Genomic DNA, 6,643 nt, shown 5'->3' with positions numbered 1-6,643 from the left:
GGGGTATATAGAGGCATCCCCAAAAATCCAACCGTTACAACATTATTGCCCAACTTGGTGTCACTCAAATGAATCTCGATGGTATCGAGTTGCACTAAATGTGGCAACTTTTGAATTATCGGTGAGACCGATATATGAATCTCGGTGGTACCGATACGATCACCTAGGATATTTTCCAAATCTCGATGAGACCGATTTCAAGCTCCGAAATTATGATTTTTCTTGAAATCTTCTTAACAGAAATATGGTCACATGATTTCGGTGGCTCCGATGTGAAAGTTGGTGGTACCGAGAGATTGGGGTTTGGCAAAGGATCTGTCTGTGGTAAAATCGATAGGGACGGGTGCGAGAAGTTGGTGGCACCGATTTTGCTGTTTTGGCTTGGGACAGACCTATTTGTGAGAGAAATGTTGAGTTTTTTTGGTGGCTATCTCTAAGCACTTGAGAAACCAATTCATCATAATACTTCACCCCTTTTAATAGTATTGGCTTTCCTGTCGATTCAAAAGTGATTTCTCACAAATGTAAAATGTAGAGTCCTCTTACTTGAAGCTTGAGCCAATCCTATTCCTTTCCTTGCATCAAGGGGTTTCTCCGCACAATACTTTAGCCAATGCATCTTTGAAAAATTCTGAAACACACTTGGATAAGATCATTAATTCAATGATACATATGTTGTTATTAATTACCAAAACCACCTTACGGAGCAATTATTCTTTCAATCTCCCCTTTTTTTGTAATTGATGAAACCATATAGATCAAAGCTTCAGCAAAATATATAATCAATGATTAACATTGTCGCTTTGAGAAGTATGTCTAAAGCAAGGGCTCCCCCTAAATTTGTGCATTATTTTAATTTGTGTTTGAATCCAAATGTACAATCGATTAGGATCATGGGTCACTCTTCCATGTCACATACATCTTGGTGGTGCGCATAAATGATATGAATGAATAGTAATGCACATAACACCAAAAAAATAAGTGAATGATCATCATGTAGATAACTCAAAGGTATAATGGTAGTAGCACCAACAATCAAAGCATATGATCAAATACAAAAAAGTTTAAAGTCATCCAAAAGACCAAAACTTTTGTAAAACCAAATGAGAGAAAATCAAATGCAAAGCTCTCTCTCTGGAAGCCCTAATTCATCTATACACTCCCCTTTGGCAAGAAGTTACCAAAAAGTTCAAAGGACTAGAACTATGTGTTGCACTGGGCTCATTCTCCTCCGGTAGCATTCTATTGAGTGGACAAGAGAGCGTCGGTGAAGGCTTCTGCGGATGTTCGTGGAGCTAGAGGTGTAGACACTAGAGGTATAGGAGCTGGAGCTTAAGCTAAAGGTGCTAATGCTTGAGCTGACGAAGTTGGTCTTGCTTCCGTCACTGGCACAACTGGAGACCTAGAGTGGGTCCTAAACTGAGTAGTCGTGGGAAGAAGCGACTCTTCATCATCACTGCTGGAGTGGAGAATATGCACTGAATCAACTTAATGTTGGAGCTGCTCAACAGTGGTAGTCAACTACGTCACTTTGACATCGTGGTCATGGAATTTAGTTTCCATGAACCTCTCAAGGCTCTCCTGGTTTAGCAAAATCTATGATTTTTTCTTGTCCATCCCTTGGATGGTGCTGACAAGAAAAGACATCGGCTCCACTGTAGTTCTGAGCTATGGAGCTGGAGCATCTCTACTGCGTGTGCCTCTGCTAGCTCATGCGCTGAAGTTGAGCTGGGATGGCTGGGGTCCATCACAACTACATTGTCCTCGAGCTCTGGCTGAAGTGGCAGGTGCAGACGATCAAGTTGATACGCATGCTTGCCAATATTGGCATTGATGAGCATCTGAATGTAAGGTGCATACCCACAAGATCTCTTGTGATCGGCAGCAGTCCTCGTGACAGTCTCTACTATCAAGTCCATCACTCTGTACCAGTTGTGGGTGTCTAAGTGGTGCAACATGTTAATGGAATATCCTCTGATCATCTTACCATCTCCTGATTTAGGCACCAGGGTGTGTCTCATAATGGTGTTTGTTGTAGGTATTCCTCCTTGCATAAAATAGACAGAGCTAAATTTGTGTGTGTGACGATACTAATGGGGCACTGGATTTTACATGTTTGCCATTGTGTTGTGATTCATCTTGGATTTTGAGTACACATGAAAATCTCCCTCTTGTGCCATCAGGGCACCAATGATAGTGGCCCACTCATCTACAGTAGACTCATACCGGTGACTTTCCATCGTCCATACTATCCTTCCATCGAGAAAAAAATGAGCAGTTGAATACAATTGCATGATCATCTCATCATTCCAGGCAGTCATCTCTCTGCCAAGAAAATATTCAATGTCAACGAGCCTGAAATTCTCTCTCACATGAGGAAAGTTGTCCTTGGAGTAGTCCCAATCAACATATCACATGTCACTAACTGCAGGACTCTTGTCTAGCAACATTGTCTCATAGGAATCTTGTTGCTCCTTAGTGTGGAAACGAGGATCAACAACAGTTCTTCTCATGATAGCATATGGATCTATAGTCCTCCATATTGGGGAACGTTGCATGGGAAATAAAAAAATTCCTATGCACACGCAATTCCTATCCATGGTGATGATCATCTACAAGAGGGGAGAGTGAATCTACATACCCTTGTAGATCACTAAGCGGAATTGCATATAACACGGTTGATGTAGTGGAACATCTTCGCGATCCAAATTGCAGCCCATCACGCGATCTCATCACGATCCATCCCGCGATCTCCTCACGATCCATCCTGATCTAGTGCCAAACAGACGACACCTCCACGTTCAGCACACATACAGCTCGATGATGATCACCACCTTCTTGATCCAGCAAGAGGGGCGAAGAGGTAGATGAGTTCTCCAGCACGGCAGCATGGTGGTGGTGGTGAACTAATTCAGCAGGGCTTCACCTAAGCACCACCAAATTAGACTAGAGGAGAAACAGATCTAGAGGGAGAGAGAGGCAGTCGTGGTTGACTTCTGTGTGTGCAAAAACCCACAATACGTCTAGTATATATAGGACGAGGGAGGAAGGAGGCTGCGCCCTTGGGTTTGCCCCTTTGGGTCGGCCGAAGTGGGGAGGAGAGGAGGAGTCCTCCTCCAATCCTAGTAGGATTAGGATTCCTTGCTTCCCACTTGGAAACTTTTTCCACCTTTGGCCTTTTTGTATTATTCCTCCACTCCAGTCGCATGGGACCTTAGGGGAGGCTTCGGCAAGCCCACTAGGGGCTGGTCTAACTCCTCTCACTATAGGTGAACATAGTAATTTAAAAAAAATTCCTACGTCATCCAAGGATCTATCTAGGAGAAACCAGCAACGAGCAAAGGGGTAGAGCATCTTCATACCTTTGAAGATCGCTAAGCGGAAGCATTGCTAGAACGCGGTTGATGGAGGCGTACTCGTAGCGATTCAGATCGCGGAAGATTCTGATCTAAGCGTCGAACAGCGGCGCCTCCGCATTGAACACACGTGCAACCCGGTGACGTCTCCTACGCCTTGATCCAGCAAGGAGAGAGGAGAGGTTAAGGGAGAGCTCCGACAACACGATGGCGTGATGACGGTGGACCTACGTGGTACTCCCGCAGGGCTTCGCCAAGCGCTACGGAGGACGACGAGGAGGAGAGGTAGGGCTGCACCGAGGGTAGGAAAAACTTGTGTGTTGCAGCCCCAAAACCCCTTGGGTTTATATAGGAAGAGCGGGAGGAGGGTGCGCCACCCCTAGGGTTTCTCCTAGGTGGTGTGGCAACCCTAGATGGGGAGGGCCAGCGACCAAGTGGAGGAGCGGTGGTGATACATCCCAAACGTATCTATAATTTCTGCTTGTTCCATGATCTTTCGAGTGACATTGTTATATGTTTTGCTACACTTTTATATCATTTTACACATATTTGGACTAACCTACCATCTCAGTGAGCCCAGTGCCAGTTTCTGCCTACTGATGTCTATTTCGCAGAGGCTTTTACCCAATTTTCCGAAGCCCAAAAAAATATAGAAAAATTATATAAAAATCAGTGAAACAGAAGCTTCCGGATCACCGAAGGAGGGCCATAGGGGGGCCAGGGGCCTCCTAGGCGGCCTGTTGAGGCGGCCAGGCCCTAGGCCGCGCTAAGAGGTTGCCTCGGTGGGTCCCACCTCCTCCGGTGCCCTCCTTTGGCCTATATTTAGATTCCAGAGAGGAAACGCTCGCAGAATTTTTGGAATCGCGAATTTCTCCATCGTTCCGCCACCGGTCCGCTTACGAGATCGGGAGCGTTAGGAGACCTCTTCCCGGCACCCTGTCGGAGGGAAGATTTACCTCCAGGAGCTTCTCCACTGCCATGGACGCTTCCCGGACGTGTCGTGAGTAGTCCGCCTTGGACCATGAGTCCATGACCAGTAGCTATGTGATGTCTTCTCTCCAATCTTGTGCTTCAATGGTTAGTCCTTGTGAGCTGCCCTACATGATCAAGGCATCTATGTAATTCTCTTGCTATTGCTATGCTCGGTTTGTTGGGATCCGATGGATTATGAGATTATGTTCTGAATGTTATGAGTTACATATTTGATTATCCTTTTTATATTATGTTCCTTAGTGATTCATGCATGTTCTCCATTGCTTTTTATTGCTTTGGCCAAGTAGTAGATCGTAACTCCAAGAGGGAGCGTTATGCATGATTGTGGATGCGGGCCCCTTGATGTCTAGCTTGAGTGACACAAACATGAGACTAGGGGATGTGCTTGTTGCCACCAGGGAGAAAACAACGGTGCTTGTGACCACGGTTGTAAGGATTGTTTACCTTACGCATAGTTCGTTAATGCAGTTGTCCGTTGCTTTGAGTTTACACTTTGGGCGGGGCTCGCAATTTAATACCGAGAGATGTTCTGGATAGATATCTCAAGGTGGATGATTAGTAAGTAGAAGCAGATGAATAAACGGTCTACTTGTCTTGGGTACCACCCGTTACTATTGAACCTCTAACTATCAACTAGCATAATTAGCATTGTGGTGCGATCATAATTCTGTCAATTGCCCAACTATGAGTTGTTTACCCTAGCATAGTTGTTTATCGTCTTTTGGGAGAAAGACATCACTAGTGAACATCATGTGACTCCGGTCCATATCACCATCATTGTTTACACCTCCATCATTTACCGCTTCAGTTTACTTTTCCGTTGCAATCACTATTACCTTCCCACTTGTGTTTTGATCCTTTGAAAACTACAAGTCCGGAGAGATTCACAACCTCTTTGTACTCGTTGGGAGCAAAGTTATTTGTTGTGTGTGCAGGTCCACGTCTTCTGCTGACCAGGACAGGAGACACCTACTTGTTGAGCCTAGGAGTCCTCTTGGTTCGATAAACCTTACAGTCTCCGTGTCAAGGAAATCTGCTGCTAACTACATCTCGACCTTCCACTTGGTGTAACCAATGAGAGGCGAGAAGTATATACATCAACTCATCATCAGGCGGTGCACTAGGGGTGGGCTTGCCGCCCAAGGCAGCCACCACGCCCTAGGGTTGGCCCCTTGGCCCTCTCTTGTGCCTTGGGCTTAAGTGGGAAGTGCACCAGCCCATCCAGGGGCTGGTTCCCTTCCACTTTTGGCCCACGTTGCCCTTCGGGGCTGGTGGCCCTTCCCAGTGGACCCCCGGAACCCTTCCTGTGGTCCTGGTACAATACCGACGATCTCCGAAACTCTTCCGGCGATCAAAACTCCACTTCCTATATATGAATCTTTACCTTCGGACTATTCCGAAACTACTCGTGACGTCAGAGATATCATCCGGGACTCCGAATAACCTTCGGTAACCATGTATACTATTCCCATTACAACTCTACATCATCGAACCTTAAGTGTGTAGACCCTACGGGTTAGGGAACCATGCAGACATGACCGAGACACCTCTTTGGTCAATGACCAATAACGGGGTCTGGATATCCATGTTGGTTCTCACATGTTCCACGATGATCTCATCGGATTAACCACAATGTCGGGGATTCAATTCATCCCGTATGCAATTCCCTTTGTCTACCGGTATGATACTTCCCTGAGATTCGATCGTCGGTATCACTATACCTTGTTCAATCTCGTTACCGACAAGTCTCTTTACTCATTGTGAAACACATTATCTCGTGACTAACTCCTTAGTCACAATGAGCTCATTATGATGACGCATTATCGAGTGGGCCCAGAGATACCTCTCCGTCACACGGAGTGACAAATCCCAGTCTCGATTCGTTCCAACCCAACAGATACATTCAGAGATACGTGTAGTGCACCATTATAATCACCTTGTTACGTTGTGACGTTTGATACACCCAAAGCACTCCTACGGTATCCAGGAGTTGCACAACCTCATGGTCTAAGGAAATGATACTTGACATTAGAAAAGCTTTAGCAGACGAACAATACCATATAGTGCTATGCTTAGGATTGGGTCTTGTCCATCACATCATTCTCCTAATGATTTGATCCCGTTATCATTGACATCCAGTGTCCATGATCAAGAAACCATGATCATATATTGATCAATGAGCTAGCCAACTTGAGGCTCACTAGGGACACATTGTGATATATATATTCACACATGTATTACAGTTTCCGGTTAATACAATTATAGCATGAATAATAGACAATTATCATGAACTA

Source organism: Hordeum vulgare, chromosome 3H (genome assembly GCF_904849725.1).
Source record: "Hordeum vulgare subsp. vulgare chromosome 3H, MorexV3_pseudomolecules_assembly, whole genome shotgun sequence".
NCBI lineage: Eukaryota > Viridiplantae > Streptophyta > Magnoliopsida > Poales > Poaceae > Hordeum > Hordeum vulgare.
This window is presented reverse-complemented; position numbering follows the sequence as displayed.